General features: G+C 52.1%; 7 non-coding genes and 1 pseudogene across 7 annotated transcripts; all 8 read right to left on the bottom strand.

Annotated features, from left to right (window-relative positions):
* Positions 1-16,874: 16,874 nt before the first annotated feature.
* LOC135025153 (U1 spliceosomal RNA) lies at positions 16,875-17,016 on the bottom strand (annotated as a pseudogene).
* Positions 17,017-17,168: 152 nt separating this feature from the next.
* On the bottom strand, positions 17,169-17,331 carry LOC135025141 (U1 spliceosomal RNA). Its single transcript, XR_010221937.1, has one exon. It is a non-coding gene; the product is annotated as a U1 spliceosomal RNA (small nuclear RNA).
* Positions 17,332-17,483: 152 nt separating this feature from the next.
* Positions 17,484-17,647, bottom strand: LOC135025144 (U1 spliceosomal RNA). The gene has a single exon (XR_010221939.1). It is a non-coding gene; the product is annotated as a U1 spliceosomal RNA (small nuclear RNA).
* Positions 17,648-18,318: 671 nt separating this feature from the next.
* LOC135025146 (U1 spliceosomal RNA) lies at positions 18,319-18,481 on the bottom strand. Its single transcript, XR_010221941.1, has one exon. It is a non-coding gene; the product is annotated as a U1 spliceosomal RNA (small nuclear RNA).
* Positions 18,482-18,633: 152 nt separating this feature from the next.
* LOC135025134 (U1 spliceosomal RNA) lies at positions 18,634-18,797 on the bottom strand. Its single transcript, XR_010221930.1, has one exon. It is a non-coding gene; the product is annotated as a U1 spliceosomal RNA (small nuclear RNA).
* A 671-nt stretch (positions 18,798-19,468) lies between these two features.
* On the bottom strand, positions 19,469-19,631 carry LOC135025151 (U1 spliceosomal RNA). The gene has a single exon (XR_010221946.1). It is a non-coding gene; the product is annotated as a U1 spliceosomal RNA (small nuclear RNA).
* Positions 19,632-19,783: 152 nt separating this feature from the next.
* LOC135025138 (U1 spliceosomal RNA) lies at positions 19,784-19,947 on the bottom strand. Its single transcript, XR_010221934.1, has one exon. It is a non-coding gene; the product is annotated as a U1 spliceosomal RNA (small nuclear RNA).
* Positions 19,948-20,618: 671 nt separating this feature from the next.
* On the bottom strand, positions 20,619-20,782 carry LOC135025155 (U1 spliceosomal RNA). The gene has a single exon (XR_010221948.1). It is a non-coding gene; the product is annotated as a U1 spliceosomal RNA (small nuclear RNA).
* Between the last annotated feature and the right edge of the window lie 203 nt (positions 20,783-20,985).

Below are 20,985 nucleotides of genomic sequence, written 5' to 3'. Positions count from 1 at the left end.
GATCAGGGCTGGTTCTAGACCAAAGGAGCCACTGGCAAAAATTTCCTTTGGCACCCCCCCCCCCCACACACACACATACATACACACACACCAAAAAAGAACATATCCCAGTTTAACATAACGCTATGTGGTGCAAGGTGTGGAGCTGGTCACTTGTATCAGACCTCTGACATTTGCCTTTTCACCCATATTGCATACTTTTTCTTGCAGGTTGTGTCTTAATTCAAGAAGTGTTCTAAGTACTTCAGCTTAGTATCTTTACTGACCCCTCTTTACCCCACACTACATAACTGACCCCTCTATACCCTACACTACATCACTGACCTTTCTATAACCATCACTGCATTACTGACCCCTCTATACAGTACACTGACCTCTATATACCTGCTAGTACATCCCTGATGCCTATATTCCCTAAGCTAAATCCCTGACGCCTCTATTCCCTACGCTACATCCCTGACGCCTCTATTCCCTATGCTACATCCCTGACGCCTCTATACCCTACGCTACATTCCTGATGCCTCTATAACCTACGCTACATCCCTGACGCCTCTATACCCTACGCTACATCCCTGACGCCTCTATACAGTACAATGCATTACTGATCCCTCTAGACCATACATCCTCATTACATCAGAGAGATAGTGAAACACTGGAAAAAATAAGGATAAAGTGGACTACAGAAACTGATGCTCTAAACAAAGGAGAGAGAGAGAGAGAAAAGCACAAGGGAAAGTGGGCAATCGGAACACCATAGAGAGAGGAGAGATAGAAATGCCTGAAAAAGTAAAGGGGGTTGGGTATGGCATCCGGCGGTCGGGATTCCAGCAGTCACATGATACCTAATCCTAATCCTCTGGGGGGGTGGCGGATAGGGCTAACCCTCAGGGGGTGGCAGCTAGGACTAACCCCCCCCCCCTCCTAGTGCCTTCCCTAACACCCGCTCCCCCGGTCCTAACCCTCCCTCCAATACTCGCCTTCGGGATGTTGGCTGTCTGTGTGCCGGCACCAGTCTCCCAAGTGGTGTCAGGATTCCAACATCGGTCAAATGACCGCCGGTATACCGTCTGCCGGGATGGTAAATGTATCCTGAGGACAGGTAGTGAGTGTGGAGGGATAGGTGGTTCAGTAAAATGTAACAGCTCAAACTGCGATCATTCACTGATAAATTGATTTATAGCTCTCCCTTTTTAACCATTGCAGTCATAAAAGCAATGTTTTTTAAACTTTTAAATAAAGCTTGTTAGCATCCCCAGCACACTGTATATGCTGGGAGATGTAGTTCTCAATATGAAAACATTTAATTACTGTATGAACTCTAATTCCCCAACTGAAACCTCTCACAAACACACACTCCTAAATCTAGTACACACACACACACATTTCCCCAGTACTGACAACTCTCATCACTTCCACACACTGACAACTCCCTCCTGCTCCTCTCCCCACTGACACTGACAGCTCCCTCACAGTCACACACATCCTCCACCCCCCCACCCCCCCCACACACACACTGATAGCACACATGCACAAATCCCCCCCTCCTCGACACTAACTGTCACGGACTGCTTGGGCAGCAGGGGGCAGGCTCTGGCTTGAAGTGCTGAAATTCAACAGCTCTCTCGAACTTGCAAGGCATGGCTGTGCAGCTGTCTCCAGCCATCTCCTTGCCCACTGTGTAATTTGTGGCGTTCTCTGATGTTCCCCGCTCTGCCTCTACAACCGGCACATAATGTACAGCAGTGGTGACTCCTGAGTATGGGCCTGGAGAACTCCGCCTACCGGGGGGTAGGGATTAATAATTTCAAAGGGGCAGAGCTAGGAGTGAAGCAGTGGACAGCAGTTGAGGGGCGTTTCAAACTGTAACAGGGTTGGGACAATTTCAGTATCCTTCCCTCACCGTCTAATTGGTCAGTCCCACGCTGATTGCCATAGCGCCCTTTCGAGACTGCAGAACTCTATCCCTTAGCCACGGTTGGCACAGCTGGATGGTGCCCCTGGCAAGTGCCATCCTGGCCAAAGGGTAGATACGCCCCTGAGGGTCAGGGCCAGCAACAGAAATCTCGGGGCCCAGTACACTGATATCTCTGGGGCCCCCTCAACCCCCCCTTAACTTGGCAGAGGGATCTTTAAAAAAAATGGAGCCTTTGACTCGGACCGTCAGTGAGGCCGGCAGGTGGTTTTCATACTGGGCTATCCAGCTCTTCGGTGGCGGTGGCAGGGACATTCAGAAAAGGGCCAGCACAGCAACATGCATAATAATGGCAATACAGTATGGACCACAGGGACTGGACAAAGTGATGGGGTAAAAGGAGGGGGGAGGGTTTAGTTGGCCTGTTAATTGTTTTCCTGCTTAAATTGAGCAGTTGGTGGATACACTTTAAAAAGCAATATTGGCACTGTGGCCCCATTATTTCTGTTCTTAATACTTGGAGCCCTGAACAAGTGTCCCCTTTGTCCCCCCTGTCACCGGGCCTGTTCAGGCGTTACCTATGGAGAAGCTGCGACATGACATCCTAGGACACGATACTGCACCATGCATCACCATTATATTTCAGTGTGCCTTGTCAATATTTAAATCTTGTTCTGTGTGACGTGAGTTGTAAATGGTTGAAAATCTCTGTGCTACAGTATCGTCACCATGTAGTTATAACAACACCGCAAAACCACCAAAAGACGTGTTTTGGTAGAGGGACTGCTGGAGGGGCCCATTGGGGCCCCCAGTTTGCTACCCCACCCCAGTATACCTGTGCTGTAGCCAGTGGAAGGGGCACTATCTTCCCGGTGATCTCTTCGGGAAGATGGTGCCGCACATAGAAAGCAAAGACTCTGGCTGCACTCTCCTGCCCTCGCTCTAAGCAAGGTGATCGGGCCACAAAAGGACCCCTGTCGGACCCCGGCCTGTGGGCCACAAAAGGATGCATTGGGGGCGGCATGCGGCCCATGGGTTTGACACCCCTGCCCTAGAGTATCAAAATTTGTTTCACGGCACCCCTAGGCCAAAGTTTTTTTTATTGAGAAATTCAGAAAAAAATATAAAATTAAGTAAATTGTGTTTATAGCATGTCATCCTCAGGTTCAGTTATGTTGTGAGGGAATGGTTTTGCCAATTTAATAAAGTATAAATAATTTTAATTGGTCCTGGACCACCAAACTATGCTACCAGTGCAAGAACCCCAGTTTGGAAACTACTGCCATAAAATAAACCTTTTTTGTTTTTTTTAAACTACATGTAATACACCTTAGATCTCAGTTCCTAAAAGGTTTTAAACCTTTGCATACAGTAAACTACACATATTTAAAAATCCTACACCGGGCACAAGTGCTCACGGGCCAATTTCATGGCAGTCTCGGATAGGAGGGCATTGTGGATTCACCAAGGGAATGCTGATGCTGACTCCAAGAAGAAAGGGAGTCTCTTCCCTATGAAGGTGAAGCCTTGTTTGGCGACGGCCTAGTTAATTTGATCTCGGCAGCTCCCGCAGGTAAGTCATCCTTCTTGCCCTATGTTCCCTCTCAACGGATGAAGACGCATCATTATCTGACGCAGTCATTTCGGCCCAATAGATATGCAAGAAGTTAAGATTCCCCTTTCTTTGCAGGTAGAGGAAGGAAAAGAGGGAAGAGGTCTGTAGCCTCTTCAAGATCGCAGGAGCAGAGATCGTCCTCTGCTTTTGCCAAATCCACTGCATGACGCTGGGGCTCTCTTGCAGGAGCCCGCACCAGTGGGGGGCACGTCTAAAACTCTTCAGTCAGTTCTGGATTCATTCGGACCTGGACTCGTGGGCTTTACAAATTGTGTCCCAAAGGTACAAACTGGGGTTTCAAGACGTTCCCCCTCACCGATTGTTCAAATCAGCCTTAGTCAGCAGGGAGAAGGTTTTTATTCAAGCCTCTTCGTGGTCCCGAAGCCGGACGGCTCAGTCAGACCAATCTTAAATCTGAAATCCCTTAATTTCTACCTAAAGAAATTCAATTTCAAGATGGAATCTCTCAGGGTAGTGATCTCCAGTCTGGGGGATAAAGGAGATTTCATGGTTTTGGTAGACATAAAGGATGCCTACTTATATGTTCCCATTTAGCCACTGCATCAAGCTACCTGAGGTTTGCAATTCAGGATTGTCATTACCAATTTCAGACGTTGCCGTTTGGTCTGTCCACGGCTCCGAGGATTTTCACCAGGGTGATGGCGGAAATGATGGTTCTCCTTCGCAAGCAAGGAGTCACAATTATCCCGTACTTGGATGATCTCCTGATAAAGGCGAGATCCAGGGACCAGTTGGTGCAAAACATCTACTCTCCCTGACAGTTCTTCAACAACATGGTTGGCTCCTAAACTTGCCAAAATCGCAGTTGGTCCCAATGACGCGGTTGTTGTTTTTGGGAGTGATACTGGACACAGAAGAGGTTTTCTTCTAGTGGAAAGGCTCTGGAGATCCAGAGTCTGGTCAAACAAATTCTGAAACCAGCAAGAGTGTTAATCCATCAATGCATTCAGTTGCTGGGGAAGATGGTTGCGGCCTACGAGGCCATTCAGTTTGGCAGGTTCCATGCCAGAGTGTTCCAGTGGGACCTGTTGGACAAGTGGTCCGGATCCCACCTACACATGCACCGGAGGATAATCCTGTCTTCCAAGACCAGAATCTCACTCCATTGGTGGCTGCACAGTTCTCACCACCTAGAGGGGCGATGGTTCGGGATCCAGGACGGGATCCTAGGGACCACGGATGCAACCCTCTGAGGCTGGAGAGCAGTCACACAGGGGGAAAACATCCAAGGAAGATGGTCAAGTCTTCCTTGGATGTTTTCATCTCCACATAAATGTTCTGGAGTTAAGGGCCATTTAATAACTGCAGACACAGTACGCACTGGGACGGGTGCCCAGCATCCTCTACGGACTAAGAGAAAAGGATTTACCGGTAGGTATTAAAATCCTATTTTCTCTAACGTCCTAGAGGATGCTGGGGACTCCGTAAGGACCATGGGGATAGACGGGCTCCGCAGGAGACATGGGCACTTTAAGAAAGACTTTAGTTCTGGGTGTGCACTGGCTCCTCCCTCTATGCCCCTCCTCCAGACCTCAGTTTGATACTGTACCCAGTGGAGACTGGGTGCTTTTCAGGAGCTCTCCTGAGCTTTCTGACAGAAAGTATTTTGTTAGGTTTTTCATTTTCAGGGAGCACTGCTGGCAACAGACTCCCTCATCGAGGGACTGAGGGGAGAGAAGCAGCCCTACTCTCTGAGTTGCAAGGTCCTGCTTCTTAGGCTACTGGACACAATTAGCTCCAGTGGGATTGGTACGCAGGATCTCACCCTCGCCGTCCGTCCCAGAGCCGCGCCGCCGTCCCCCTCGCAGAGCCGGAAGATAGAAGCCGGGTGAGTATGAGAAGAAAAGAAGACTTCAGAGGCGGCAGAAGACTTCATGATCTTCACTGAGGTAACGCACAGCACTGCAGCTGTGCGCCTTTGCTCCCATACACCTCACATACTCCGGTCACTGTAAGGGTGCAGGGCGCAGGGGGGGCGCCCTGGGCAGCAATATAAACCTCTTTCGCAAAAATATAACATATATACAGCTGGGCACTTTATATATGTATAAGCCCCCACCAATTTTACAGTTTAAGCGGGACAGAAGCCCGCCTCCGAGGGGGCGGGGCTTCTCCCTCAGCACTCACCAGCGCCATTTTTTCTCCACAGCACCGCTGAGAGGAAGCTCCCCGGACTCTACCCTGCTTATACCACGTTAGACAAGAGGGTTGAAAAGAGGGGGGGGGGGGGGGCACATAATTCGCAAATTACATACAGCAGCACTACTGGGCAAACATTAAGTTACTGTTTTATTCCTGGGTTATATAGCGCTGGGGGGTGTGCTGGCATACTCTCTCTCTGTCTCTCCAAAGGGCCTTGTGGGGAAACTGTCTTCAGAAAAAGCATTCCCTGTGTGTGAAGTGTGTCGGTACACGTGTGTCGACATGTCTGAGGAAGAAGGCTATATTAGAGAGGAGCGGGAGCAAATGAATGTGGTGTCTCCGCCGACAGCTGATTGGATGGATATGTGGAATGTTTTAAATGCTAGTGTAAACTCATTGCACAAAAGATTAGACAAGGCAGAAGCTTTGGGACAGTCAGGGTTTCAACCCATGCCTGATCCTATGTTGCAGGGACTGTCAGGGTCTCATAAGCGCCCACTATCCCAGATTGTTGACACAGATACCGACACGGATTCTGACCCCAGTGTCGATTACGATGATGCAAAGTTACAACCAAAATTGGCAAAATCCATTCGATTTATGATTATGGCAATAAAAGATGTTTTGCACATCACAGAGGAACCCCCTGTCGCTGACAAGAGGGTACATATGTACAAGGGAAAGAAGCCTGAGGTAACCTTTCCCCCCTCACACGAGCTGAACGAGTTATGTGAAAAAGCTTGGGAATCTCCAGATAAAAGACTGCAGATTTCCAAAAGGATTCTTATGGCGTATCCTTTCCCATCAACGGATAGGTTACGATGGGAATCCTCCCCTAGGGTGGACAAAGCATTAACACGCTTATCCAAGAAGGTAGCCCTCCCGTCCCAGGATACGGCTACCCTCAAAGAGTGTGCTGACCGCAAACAGGAGATTACCCTGAAGTCCATTTATACACATTCAGGTACCTTACTCAGACCGGCAATTGCGTCGGCCTGGGTGTGTAGTGCTGTAGCGGCATGGACAAATACCTTATCTGAGGGGATGGATAGCCTAGACAAGGATACTATTTTATTGACCCTGGGGCATATAAGAGATGCTGTCCTATATATGTGTGTATGCAAACTACAGGTGGTGCTGCAGGGCCCACACCCTTTTACTTGTCTTGTAGAGCAGCTCTGAAGCTGTTACAGTGCCCAGCTGCTGCAAGAAATCAGCTTGAATGCTTCAGGGGCTTGGGCATGGCCAACATGAGCCCCACACCGAAGGAGGGTGGGGGTGTTTAATGCAAACTTGGGGTTATCCAAGCGCCGCAAAAGGCCGCCATGCCCTGCATGCCCCTTTTCTCTTTTCATATACAGATGAGGGTTCCAGCCAACTTTGGCCCACTGCTTGGATGACATCACCGTATGCAAATCCGTCTGCTGCAGACCTTCCCCCAGGAATGCTTGCAATAGTTGTTGCATATGGTTTAATGTCTGAGGGTGCTTCAGTATTAGGCAGCCTTCCGCCCTCCCATGTTCATCTGAAAAGATGTGGTCTCCCTGCAGTTGTTGTCCCCAGACGAGAGTTCCCTTGTGCTTCCTCAGTTAAATCTCCTTAACTTGACGGGGGTGTGCCCGAGCAGCCACCCTCCCCAGCCCTATCCCAACACATACTTATCTTGCATATGAGATCTCTTAATCATGAAGATAGTTCTCACAGGTTGAGGTTCATCCTGGCCCCGCTCCCCGCTGGAGAGCGCTGATGGGGACAGCAGCGGGGCTTCAGCAGAAGGGTGAGTACGTGTGGCCAGAGACCTCCCTTCCCATGTGCAGGCCTGCAGAGTCTGCCGCGCAGGATGGGGCATGTGGCACTCTCCCTCCCAGGGGCTCTTCCAGATGTAGCTCCTCAGCAGTATTTTTCCCGGGCTGCGCGGCGCTCTCCCCGACTGGCATCTGCCCTGGAACACTGCCTTCCTCAACGCAACATCAGCAGGGGGCCCTGGCCTCATCACCATCCCAGGTCTTTCTCATGTATGTATCATGTATGTGTGTGTGATATATGTATGAATCATATATGTTTGTGATATATATATATATATATATATGTATCTATCTATCTATCTATCTATCTATCTATCTATCTATCTATCGTATGTGTGTGTATATATATGTATCTATCATGTATGTATGTATCTATCTTGTATGTATCTATCTATCTATCTATCTATCTATCTATCTATCTATCTATCGTGTGTGTGATATATGTATGTATCTATCATGTATGTGTTATATGTATGTATCACACCTTCCTCTATACATATACATACATACATACATACACACACACACACACACACACACCTATATCTGTACGTACACTGACATACACACCAACATCTATACATTAACACGCTGACCCCTAAACGTACACCAACGTACCCACACCTGCATCTATACCTACACATGCTGACACGTGGACGTACACCGGCTTACCCACATGTGAATCTATACATACATGTGCTGACACCTGGATATACACTGATGTACCCACACCTAACATCTATACATACACATGCTAACACCTGGACGTATACAGACGTACCCACATTTGCATCCATGCATATATAGATTTAGGTGTGTGTACGTCAGTGTACGTCCAGGTGTCAACGCGTGTATGTATAGATGCAGGTGTGGGTACGTCTGTGTATGTCCAGGTGTCAGAATGTGTATGTATAGATGCAGGTGTGGGAAGGTCAGTGTAGGTTCAGGTGTCAGCGCGTGTATGTATAGATGCAGGTGCTTGTATGTCCAGATGTCAGTGCATGTATGTATAGATGCAAGTGTGGGTACGTCGGTGTATGTCCATTTGTCAGCGCGTGTATATATAGATGCAGGTGCTTGTATGTTGGTGTATGTCCAGGTGTCAGCATGTGTATGTATAGATGCAGGTGTGGGAATGTTGGTGTATGTCCAGGTGTCAGGGCGTGTATGTATGGATATTAGGTGTGGGTACATCAGTGTATGTCCAGGTGTTAGCGCATGTATGTATAGATGTATATATACACACACATACGATAGATAGATAGATAGATAGATAGATAGATAGATAGATAGATAGATAGATAGATATTATAAGGGCACGGTCGTGCCCTTATATTAAGGCTGAATCGAACAAACGGAATTCTCCCATAGGGAACTTCTGAGATGGGGGCATGGTGTTTGAGGGGCTACACCTCAAAACTGATTGGACGTACTGAGCTGAAATTTGGCATGGGCGTGTAGAATCGTCACCCGGTGCTGCATGCCAAATTTCAGGGCAAAATAATAAAAAATGAGGAATTGGGAGTAACCTAAAGTTCCAACTGTCAGTTTTTTTCTGTGGCTTCCTTTGTGGCTTTTTGACACCGTTTTCCTATAGAGTGAATTAGATATTTTTTGGGAAGGCATAACTCCGGATAGAGGACGAATTAAGACTTGGGGTTTGTTTTACTAGATAGAGTATGCCCCAGTGTAGTGCCTTTTGGGGTTGTGGTTTTTCAGAAAGTTATAGGGTTTTTTTAATTAAGAGAAATATGCCCCATTATAGAGATAGGGCTTTTCAATTTGTTGCGGCTGCGCAGTGGCCGCCAGGAGAGCGAGAGTGAGTGAGGGAAGGGGTCTCGTGCAGGCTGAGGTTATAAAAGTAGCTGCTGGCGGCGGGAGGAGAGCCAGCGGTTCCTGGGTGTGTGCACCTGCGGTCCCTTACAGACTGCAGCGACCCATTAGGACTGTGGAGGAGAGGGGTAGCGGCATAGCAGCCGCAGGCTTACCGAAAGTGCTCACTACTGAGCAATATGGTCCCCTTACCCGAAGTGGGAGCCGCAGCGGGAGGAATAGCTGGAGTTGCGCCGCAGGAGAAAGTCAGAGGACATCCAGAAGAGACATCCGGTGCAGCGCTGACTCCTGACTGACAGCGCTTGCCTACTGAGCGGTGTGGTACCCCCACACCTGAAGCGGGTGCGGGAGCGGCAGCGGCAGCCGGAGAAGACAGCTGTGCTGCACGGAAGAAGTCAGGCAGCAGCACCAGCGGGCTGAGGTGGGGAGGATCAGTATGGTCCCTTACGTGCGGCTCACATTCAGATCCATCCGGCTCCCTTCCCCTCCTCCCCTGCACCCTTAGCAGCCTGCCCCCACATCTCATTCACCCACCGCCGCAGACTCCTCCCCCACACGGTTATTATAATAAGGCCACCCCCCTACCCCCTTCCCTCCCTGCTGTGTGTCCAGCCACCCCCCCCCTCACCTGCTGTGTGTCCGGCCTACCCCCCCCTCACCTGCTGTGTGTCCAGCCCCCCCCCCTCACCTGCTGTGTGTCCAGCCCCCCCCCCCTCACCTGCTGTGTGTCCGGCCTACCCCCCCCCCCCTCCCTGCTGTGTGTCTAGCCACCCCCCCCCCCCCCCTCACCTGCTGTGTGTCTGGCCTACCCCCCCCCCTGCTGTGTCCAGCCCCCCCCCCCTCCCTGCTGTGTGTCCGGCCTACCCCCCCCCCTCCCTGCTGTTTGTCCGGCCTACCCCCCCCCCCCCCTGCTCTGTGTCCAGACCCCCCCCCTCACCTTCTGTGTGTCCAGCCACCCCCCCCCCCCCTCACCTGCTGTGTGTCCGGCCTACCCCCCCCTCCCTGCTGTTTGTCCGGCCACCCTCCCCTCCCCTGCTGTGTGTCCGGCGGCCTACCCCCCCCCTCCCTGCTGTGTGTCCGGCCTACCCCCCCCTCACCTGCTGTGTGTCCAGCCCCCCCCCTCACCTGCTGTGTGTCCAGCCCCCCCTCCTCCCCTGCTGTGTGTCCGGCCTACCCCCCCCCCCTCCCTGCTGTTTGTCCGGCCACCCTCCCCTCCCCTGCTGTTTGTCCGGCCACCCTCCCCTCCCCTGCTGTGTGTCCGGCCACCCTCCCCTCCCCTGCTGTGTGTCCGGCCACCCTCCCCTCCCCTGCTGTGTGTCCGGCCTACCCCCCCCTCACCTGCTGCGTGTCCAGCCCCCCCCCTCACCTGCTGCGTGTCCAGCCCCCCCCCCCCCACCTGCTGTGTGTCCAGCCCCCCCCCCTCACCTGCTGTGTGTCCAGCCCCCCCCCTCACCTGCTGTGTGTCCAGGCCCCCCCGCTCACCTGCTGTGTGTCCAGCCCCCCCCCCTCACCTGCTGTGTGTCCAGCCCCCCCTCACCTGCTGTGTGTCCAGCCACCCCCCCTCCCCTGCTGTGTGTCCGGCCTACCCCCCCCCCCTCTCTCCCTGCTGTTTGTCCGGCCACCCTCCCCTCCCCTGCTGTGTGTCCTGCCTACTCCCCCTCCCTGCTGTGTGTCCGGCGGCCTACCCCCCCCCTCCCTGCTGTGTGTCCGGCCTACCCCCCCCCTCACCTGCTGTGTGTCCAGCCCCCCCCCCTCACCTGCTGTGTGTCCAGCCCCCCCTCCTCCCCTGCTGTGTGTCCGGCCTACCCCCCCCCCTCCCTGCTGTTTGTCCGGCCACCCTCCCCTCCCCTGCTGTTTGTCCGGCCACCCTCCCCTCCCCTGCTGTGTGTCCGGCCACCCTCCCCTCCCCTGCTGTGTGTCCGGCCACCCTCCCCTCCCCTGCTGTGTGTCCGGCCTACCCCCCCTCACCTGCTGCGTGTCCAGCCCCCCCCCTCACCTGCTGCGTGTCCAGCCCCCCCCCCACCTGCTGTGTGTCCAGCCCCCCCCCTCACCTGCTGTGTGTCCAGCCCCCCCCCTCACCTGCTGTGTGTCCAGCCCCCCCCCTCACCTGCTGTGTGTCCAGGCCCCCCCCTCACCTGCTGTGTGTCCAGCCCCCCCCCCTCACCTGCTGTGTGTCCAGCCACCCCCCCTCCCCTGCTGTGTGTCCGGCCTACCCCCCCCCCTCTCTCCCTGCTGTTTGTCCGGCCACCCTCCCCTCCCCTGCTGTGTGTCCTGCCTACCCCCCCCTCCCTGCTGTGTGTCCAGCCACCCCCCCCCCCTCACCTGCTGTGTGTCCGGCCTCCCCTCCCCCCCTCCCCTCCCCTGCTGTTTGTCTGGCCACCATCCCCTCCCCTCCCCTGCTGTGTGTTCGGCAACTCCCCCCTCTTCCTGCTGTGTTCGGCCACCCCCTCCCCTCCCTGCCGTGTGTCCGGTCACCCTCCCCTCACACACGCAGACACGCAGCGCCTGACACACACGCAGACACGCAGCGCCTGACACACACGCAGACACGCAGCGCCTGACACACACGCAGCGCCTGACACACGCAGAGCCTGACACACACGCAGCGCCTGACACACACGCAGACACGCAGCGCCTGACACACACGCAGACACGCAGCGCCTGACACACACGCAGACACGCAGCGCCTGACACACACGCAGCGCCTGACACACGCAGAGCCTGACACACACGCAGCGCCTGACACACACGCAGACACGCAGCGCCTGACACACACGCAGACACGCAGCGCCTGACACACACGCAGCGCCTGACACACACGCAGCACCTGACACACACGCAGCGCCTGACACACACGCAGACACGCAGCGCCTGACACACGCAGACACGCAGCGCCTGACACACACGCAGACACGCAGCGCCTGACACACACGCAGACACGCAGCACCTGACAGACACGCACACACACACACAGCACCTGACACAGATATGCAGCGCCTGACACACACACGCAGACATACAGCGCCTGACACACACACACGCAGACATGCAGCACCTGACACACACATGCAGCACCTGACAGACACACACACCCACACACACACACACAGACATGCAGCACCTGACACACCCACACACACACACACATGCATCACCTGACACACCCACACACAGACATGCATCACCTGACACACCCACACACATATACAGACATGCAGCACCTGACACACACACACACACACACACACACACACACAGACATGCAGCGCCTGACACACACACACATACAGACATGCAGCACCTGACACACACACACACATACAAACATGCAGCACCTGACACACACACACACACACACACACACGCAGCACCTGACACACATATATACATGTGGCATTTAACGCACACATGCACAGCACCTGACACACAATCATATACACTCAGTGCACCTAACACACACATACACTCGCAGCACCTCACACACACTCGTATACACACGCAGCACCTGCCACTCACACATATATACACATGCAGCACCTGCCACTCCCACATACATGAACAGCACCTGAAACACACATACACGCGCAGCACCTGACAGTCACACACATACAGATGCGACAGCTGACACAAACACATACACGCTCAACACCTGACACCCACGTGGCAGCTGACGCATACAAATGCAGCACCTGAAATACACACATATACACGTGCAGCACCTGAGACACACACATACACGTACAGCACCTGAGACACACACACACACATGTATGTACACGCGCGGCTCCAGGCACACACATACGTACGTACACACGCGGCACTTGACACACACACGTACACGCGCGGCACCTGACACAAACACACACACACACACGTACGTACATGTGTGGCACCTGACACACACACGTATGCACACGTGTGGCTCCTGACACACACGCGCGTTGCTCCTGACACACACACATGTACGTACGCGCTCGGCTCCTGACACACACACGTATGTATACGCGCGGCACCTGAAACCTACACGTATGTACGTATACGTGCGGCTCCTAACACCCTCACGCATGTACACGCGTGGCTCCTGGCACACTGGCACACACACACACACACACGCGGCACCTGACACATACACGCGTGTACGTACACACATGCACAGCACCTGACATACACACATGTAGGTACGCGCCACCTGACACACACACACACACACACGTACACGCACGACACCTGACACACACGTACGTACGCGCACGGCACCTGACACACACGTACATACTAGTGATGAGTGGGTTCGGTTCGTCGGAATCCGGACCCCCCGAACTTCACCCATTTTACATGGGTCCGAGGCAGGTTCGAACCTTCCCGCCTTGCTCGGCTAACCCGAGCGCGCCCGAACGTCATCATCCCGCTGTCGGATTCCCGCGAGATTCGGATGTCTGCATTCGTGGAAAGGGGTCCCATGTGTAAACATGGGACCCCTTTCAGTCCGTCTGGTCCGGGTGTTCGGTTTGTTGTTTTGCCAAGTACGTGGAGTTAATCTGGAACCTGGATCAGGTGAGTATAATTATCTTTTATTTTCAGGTACCCGTGGATTCTACTTGGAGAAGAGGACCGACTGCTTCGTGTCAACATAGGTAAGTATGTGTGTGTCGGCAGGTGTGAAATAAAGTTATACTTTCACGGTGTCTGTGTCCTGTTTTTATTTGGGTATTTTTCCCCCAGTAGAACTACAGGTACCAGCGGGCACGTTTTTCTCCCGCATGCTGGTACTTGTGGTTCTCAAAGTACCAGATTGCGGGGGAGGCTTGCTGGGACTTGTAGTACTACTGGAAAAAACAATATTCTTTCAATTTTCTCAAGGCTATCACCCTCCCATCCGCAGCCCTTGGATGGGGGGACAGCCTTGGGCTTCACCCCTGGCCCTTGGGTGGCTGGGGGGGGACCCCTTGATTGAAGGGGTCCCCACTCCCCCAGGGTACCCCGGCCAGGGGTGACTAGTTGGATATTTAATGCCACGGCCGCAGGGCACTGTATAAAAGTGACCCCCGGCTGTGGCACTATCTGTCCAGCTAGTGGAGCCCGATGCTGGTGTAAAAATAATGGGGGACCCTACTCTTTTTGTCCCCCGTATTTTTTGCACCAGCACCAGGCGCAGAGCCCGGAGCTGGTTTTAAAAATATGGGGGATCCCCTGTCCGTTTTTCCCCCGGATTTTTAGAACCAGGACCGGATCGAAGAGCCCGAGGCTGGTTATGCTTTGGAGGGGGGACCCCACGCAATTTTTCTTTTCCGGGTTTTTCACATTCCATTTAAAAAAAAAAAAATAATAATAATAATCTTTTAAAAAATATATAAATAATACTTGTGCCTCCAAAAAAGACAAACCAAGTACCTAATCCCTTCTAATATAAATAGATATGCTATTACCCCAAAAAAATATTATTTTTTATTAGATTCCGCCTGCAAAGTGTGGCGGATTGAAAATGACGAATTTACTGTTTAAAAGCACTGTTGTCGAATTTACAAACTTCAATTGAATATACTTTTGTTGAATTGCCGCATTTGTACCATTGCAGAAAATCGAATTTGTCAAATGTCGAATTTTAAAAAGTCGAATTTTGAAAGGATGCAAGAATAGGCCCCGCCCCCTTCTTCACATCAGCCGTCCCCTTCTACCCCTGTACCTTGCTCTCTCCTGTCTGTGCTCTCTCCCGTCTGTAGGACTAGGCCCCGTCCCCTTCTTACCCTCCAGTGACTGCTCTCTCCTGACAAGTGGACCAGGCCTGCCCCCTACACGCTGCTGGTGTCTTCATTGTTACTTGGTCTGGAGCTCCGTTGGGGAGAGAACTCACGTGAGCTCATTAAGAATGAGGAACTGGGATGTTTTAATTTTATTGTGAGTAGTGTACTGTGGTGATGTAGTATGTTGTATGGGGGGTATAGTGTAACTATGAAGTGCAGCATATGGGAGGGCTATAGCATAGTGATGTAGTGTGGCATATGGGGGGTGGTAGCGCATAGGCGTGCGTACAGGGGGTGCCTGGTGCGCACAGGCACTCCCTAATGTCCAGCACCGCTGCACGATACGCTTGCTGTGGCACAGTGATCGCTGAGTGTGTGATCGGTGGAGCCTAGCCTGTAGCTCATTTCCGTACCTCCCACCACCGCTGCGCCCGCCCCCCCTCTGCCTGCTGCTAATACTATGCTGAGTGCATTCGTCGGCGGCCTCACTGGGGGGACTGGTGTCACCTTGCAATGTGATGTGGTGATGTCCGCCTATGCTCTCCTCCCGCCCACCCGTGCTTTCCTCCCGCTGCGGTCTCTCAGTCCTAGTGTGCCGCGGCTGCCACACCACTGGCAGTGTTCCTCTAGGGGGGACTGGGAGCCGCCGGCAGACACATTCTGCTGAGACTTACTTGTCAGTGCGGGTTCCGGATGGCAGGCGGCGGGTGGGAGGGCAGACGGGGAGCAGGTGTCACAAGGAGTGTGTGGGTAACTAAATCACAATACTTCCGCTCAACGTGGCACTGCTGGTCCTTCATCTCCCATGTCTCTTCACCAGGTGGCGGGCGGCCCGGAAATTAAGTGATGTGTTGTGCAGCAGTCAGTGTGAAGTGACTGTGAGTAACACTGATGGTGCTGATGATGCTGCTGCAGAATCGGGAAGCAATTAATTCATAAATATAATGTACTCAGTGTATTATACATACATAAACATGTACATACGTGTATTTGTGTATACATGTATATACATGAGTGTGTGTGCATATATATATATATATACAGCCAGTTCCCAGGAACAAAAGTCCTCCCCCGCTTCCGCTAAGTCCACAGCATGACGCTGGGGCTCCACTGGTGGAGCCAGGTGCGGTGGGGGCCCGTCTCAAGTGCTTCAGCAATCAGTGGGCTTGCTCACAGGTGGATCCCTGGATTCTACAAGTAGTGTCTCAGGGATTCAAGCTGGAATTCGAGACGTCTCCCCCTCGCCGTTTCCTAAAATCTGCCTTGCCAACATCTCCCTTGGACAGGGAGGCTGTGATAGAGGCAAATTCACAAGCTGTATTTGCAGCAGGTGATAGTCAAGGTACCCCTCCTTCAACAAGGAAGGGGTTACTATTCCACAATGTTTGTGGTACCGAAACCGGACGGTTCGGTGAGACCCATTTTAAATCTTTGAACACGTATATAAAACGGTTCAAGTTCAAGATGACCCTTAGTTCGCATTAAACACCCCCACCCTCCTTCGGTGTGGGGCTCATGTTGGCAATGCCCCAGCCCCTGAAGCATTCAAGCTGATTTCTTGCAGCAGCTGGGTACTGTAACAGCTCCAGAGCTGCTCTGTGAGGCAAGTAAAAGGGTGTGGGCCCTGCAGCACTACCTGTAGTTTGCATTGTGTGTTGGAAGGAACAAAGTAAGCAGACGGGAGAAGTCAGGATAGTGCGCAAGGGCATAGAAGGGAGCGGCTCAAGAAAAGAGAAGTGGAAACAGACAGCAAACTAGGCTGGAGAGAGACCTGAGACAAAGAGATCTGAATTATACGAGAGACGGCCAGGGGAAACACAAATTATGCAGTCAAGTTTCCCACATTTGGGGAAATCACAGGGGCAGCACACCCAGAGTGCAATGGGTGAGCCTTGCCCTGGGAGAAGCACCTACATGATCATAGTATCTCACCTGGCAGGTAAGTAGGAGTTGGGCTAGAGCTGGGGAGGGTCGCTGCTCGGGTACCCCCCTGTCAAGTGAAGGAGATCCAACTGAGGCAGCACAAGGGAACTCTCGAAAGAGGAACAAGGCTAGAGGAAGATCTGAGACAAAGAAATCTGATTTTTACCAGAGTTGACCAGAAGAAAGCACAAACACAGTCCCCCACTACCACAAATAATGCAGTCAAGTTTCCCACATTTGGGGAAATCACAGGGGCAGCACACCCAGAGTGCAATGGGTGAGCCTTGCCCTGGGAGAAGCACCTTCCTGATCATAGTTTCTCACCTGGCAGGTAAGTAGGAGTTGAGCTAGAGCTGGGGAGGGTCGCTGCTCGGGCACCCCCCTGTCAAGTGAAGGAGATCCAACTGAGGCAGCACAAGGGAACTCTCGAAAGAAGAACAAGGCTAGAGGAAGATCTGAGACAAAGAAATCTGACTTTTACCAGAGCTGACCAGAGGAAAGCACAAACACAGTCCCCCTCTACCACAAATAATGCAGTCGAGTTTCCCACATTTGGGGAAATCACAGGGGTCATCATACCCAGAATGCAATGAATGAACCTCACCCTGGGAGAACAATCTTCATGACCATGATATCTCCTATGCAAAATAAGTATGATTTGGGATAGGGCTGGGGAGGGCCGCTGCTCAGGCACATCTCTGTCAAGTAAAGGCGATTCAACTGAGGCAGCACAAGGGAACTCTCATCTGGGGACAACAACTGCTGGGAGAACACATATTTTCAGATGAACATGGGAGGGCAGAAGGCTGCCTAATACTGAAGCACCCCCAAACAACAAACCAAATGCAACAACTAGTACAAGCATTCCTGGGGGAAGGCCTGCAGCAGATGGATTTGCATATGGTGATGTCATCCAAGCAGTGGGTCAAAGTTGGCTTCAACCCTCGTCTGCATATGAAAAGAAAAAAGGGATGTGCAGGACATGGCGTCCTTTTGTGGCGCTTGGATGACCCTTAATTCACATTAAACATCTCCACCCTCCTTCGGTGTGGGGCTCATGTTGGCTATTCCCCAGCCCCTGAAGCATTCAAGATGATTTCTTGCAGCAGCTGGGCACTGTAACAGCTCCAGAGCTGTTCTGTAAAGCATGTAAAAGGGTGTGGGCCCTGCAGCACTACCTGTAGTATGCATTGTGCATTGGAAGGCACAAAGTAAGCAGACGGGAGAGGTCAGGATAGTGCGCAAGGGCATAGAAGGGAGCGGCTCAAGAAAAGAGAAGTGGAAACAGACAGCAAACTAGGCTGGAGAAAGACCTGGGACAAAGAGATCTGAATTATACGAGAGCCGACCAGAGGAAACACAAATTATGCAGTCAAGTTTCCCACATTTGGGGAAATCGCAGGAGCAGCACACCCAGAGTGCAATGGGTGAGCCTTGCCCTGGGAGAAGCACCTTCCTGATCATAGTATCTCACCTGGCAGGTAAGTAGGAGTTGGGCTAGAGCTGGGGAGGGTCGCTGCTCGGGCACCCCCCTGTCAAGTGAAGGAGATCCAACTGAGGCAGCACAAGGGAACTCTCGAAAGAAGAACAAGGCTAGAGGAAGATCTGAGACAAAGAAATCTGACTTTTACCAGAGCTGAGCAGAGGAAAGCACAAACACAGTCCCCCACTACCACAAATAATGCAGTCGAGTTTCCCACATTTGGGGAAATCACAGGGGTCAGCATACCCAGAATGCAATGAATGAACCTCACCCTGGGAGAACAATCTTCATGACCATGGTATCTCCTATGCAAAATAAGTATGATTTGGGATAGGGCTGGGGAGGGCCGCTGCTCAGGCACATCTCTGTCAAGTAAAGGAGATTCAACTGAGGCAGCACAAGGGAACTCTCATCTGGGGACAACAACTGCAGGGAGAACACATATTTTCAGATGAACATGGGAGGGCAGAAGGCTGCCTAATACTGAAGCACCCCCAAACAACAAACCAAATGCAACAACTAGTGCAAGCATTCCTGGGGGAAGGCCTGCAGCAGATTGATTTGCATATGGTAATGCCATCCAAGCAGTGGGTCAAAGTTGGCTTCAACCCTCGTCTGCATATGAAAAGAGAAAAGGGGCGTGCAGGGCATGGCGGCCTTTTGTGGCGCTTGGGTGACCCTTAGTTCGCATTAAACATCTCCACCCTCCTTCGGTGTGGGGCTCATGTTGGCAATGCCCCAGCCCCTGAAGCATTCAAGCTGATTTCTTGCAGCAGCTGGGTACTGTAACAGCTCCAGAGCTGCTCTGTGAGGCAAGTAAAAGGGTGTGGGCCCTGCAGCACTACCTGTAGTTTGCATTGTGTGTTGGAAGGCACAAAGTAAGCAGACGGGAGAAGTCAGGATAGTGCGCAAGGGCATAGAAGGGAGCGGCTCAAGAAAAGAGAAGTGGAAACAGACAGCAAACTAGGCTGGAGAGAGACCTGAGACAAAGAGATCTGAATTATACGAGAGACGACCAGGGGAAACACAAATTATGCAGTCAAGTTTCCCACATTTGGGGAAATCACAGGGGCAGCACACCCAGAGTGCAATGGGTGAGCCTTGCCCTGGGAGAAGCACCTACATGATCATAGTATCTCACCTGGCAGGTAAGTAGGAGTTGGGCTAGAGCTGGGGAGGGTCGCTGCTCGGGTACCCCCCTGTCAAGTGAAGGAGATCCAACTGAGGCAGCACAAGGGAACTCTCGAAAGAGGAACAAGGCTAGAGGAAGATCTGAGACAAAGAAATCTGATTTTTACCAGAGTTGACCAGAAGAAAGCACAAACACAGTCCCCCACTACCACAAATAATGCAGTCGAGTTTCCCACATTTGGGGAAATCACAGGGGTCAGCATACCCAGAATGCAATGAATGAACCTCACCCTGGGAGAACAATCTTCATGACCATGGTATCTCCTATGCAAAATAAGTATGATTTGGGATAGGGCTGGGGAGGGCCGCTGCTCAGGCACATCTCTGTCAAGTAAAGGAGATTCAACTGAGGCAGCACAAGGGAACTCTCATCTGGGGACAACAACTGCAGGGAGAACACATATTTTCAGATGAACATGGGAGGGCAGAAGGCTGCATAATACTGAAGCACCCCCAAACAACAAACCAAATGCAACAACTAGTGCAAGCATTCCTGGGGGAAGGCCTGCAGCAGATTGATTTGCATATGGTAATGCCATCCAAGCAGTGGGTCAAAGTTGGCTTCAACCCTCGTCTGCATATGAAAAGAGAAAAGGGGCGTGCAGGGCATGGCGGCCTTTTGCGGCGCTTGGGTGACCCTTAGTTCACATTAAACATCTCCACCCTCCTTCGGTGTGGGGCTCATGTTGGCAATGCCCCAGCCCCTGAAGCATTCAAGCTGATTTCTTGCAGCAGCTGGGTACTGTAACAGCTCCAGAGCTGCTCTGTGAGGCAAGTAAAAGGGTGTGGGCCCTGCAGCACTACCTGTAGTTTGCATTGTGTGTTGGAAGGCACAAAGTAAGCAGACGGGAGAAGTCAGGATAGTGCGCAAGGGCATAGAAGGGAGCGGCTCAAGAAAAGAGAAGTGGAAACAGACAGCAAACTAGGCTGGAGAGAGACCTGAGACAAAGAGATCTGAATTATACGAGAGCCGACCAGGGGAAACACAAATTATGCAGTCAAGTTTCCCACATTTGGGGAAATCACAGGGGCAGCACACCCAGAGTGCAATGGGTGAGCCTTGCCCTGGGAGAAGCACCTACATGATCATAGTTTCTCACCTGGCAGGTAATGTAACCTTTTTAAACCTATTAGCATAGACCGAATCTCATCGTGTGTATAGGCCTTTAGTTCAACAACAGCATGGGACCAGTTAGTGTGTTTTGACCACTGCACAGCACCTGGTGTTATATAGTAAGCACCACTATGGCATAGTATACAGCATTATGGGCCTGATATGAGTGTGACCAGCGGTGATGTGGAATGCAGTAGGAGGTGCT

This window comes from Pseudophryne corroboree, unplaced genomic scaffold (genome assembly GCF_028390025.1).
Source record: "Pseudophryne corroboree isolate aPseCor3 unplaced genomic scaffold, aPseCor3.hap2 scaffold_413, whole genome shotgun sequence".
In the NCBI taxonomy this organism is placed as follows: Eukaryota; Metazoa; Chordata; class Amphibia; order Anura; family Myobatrachidae; genus Pseudophryne; species Pseudophryne corroboree.
Note: the sequence above shows the minus strand (reverse complement) of the source record. Positions and strands in the feature narration are given on the sequence as shown.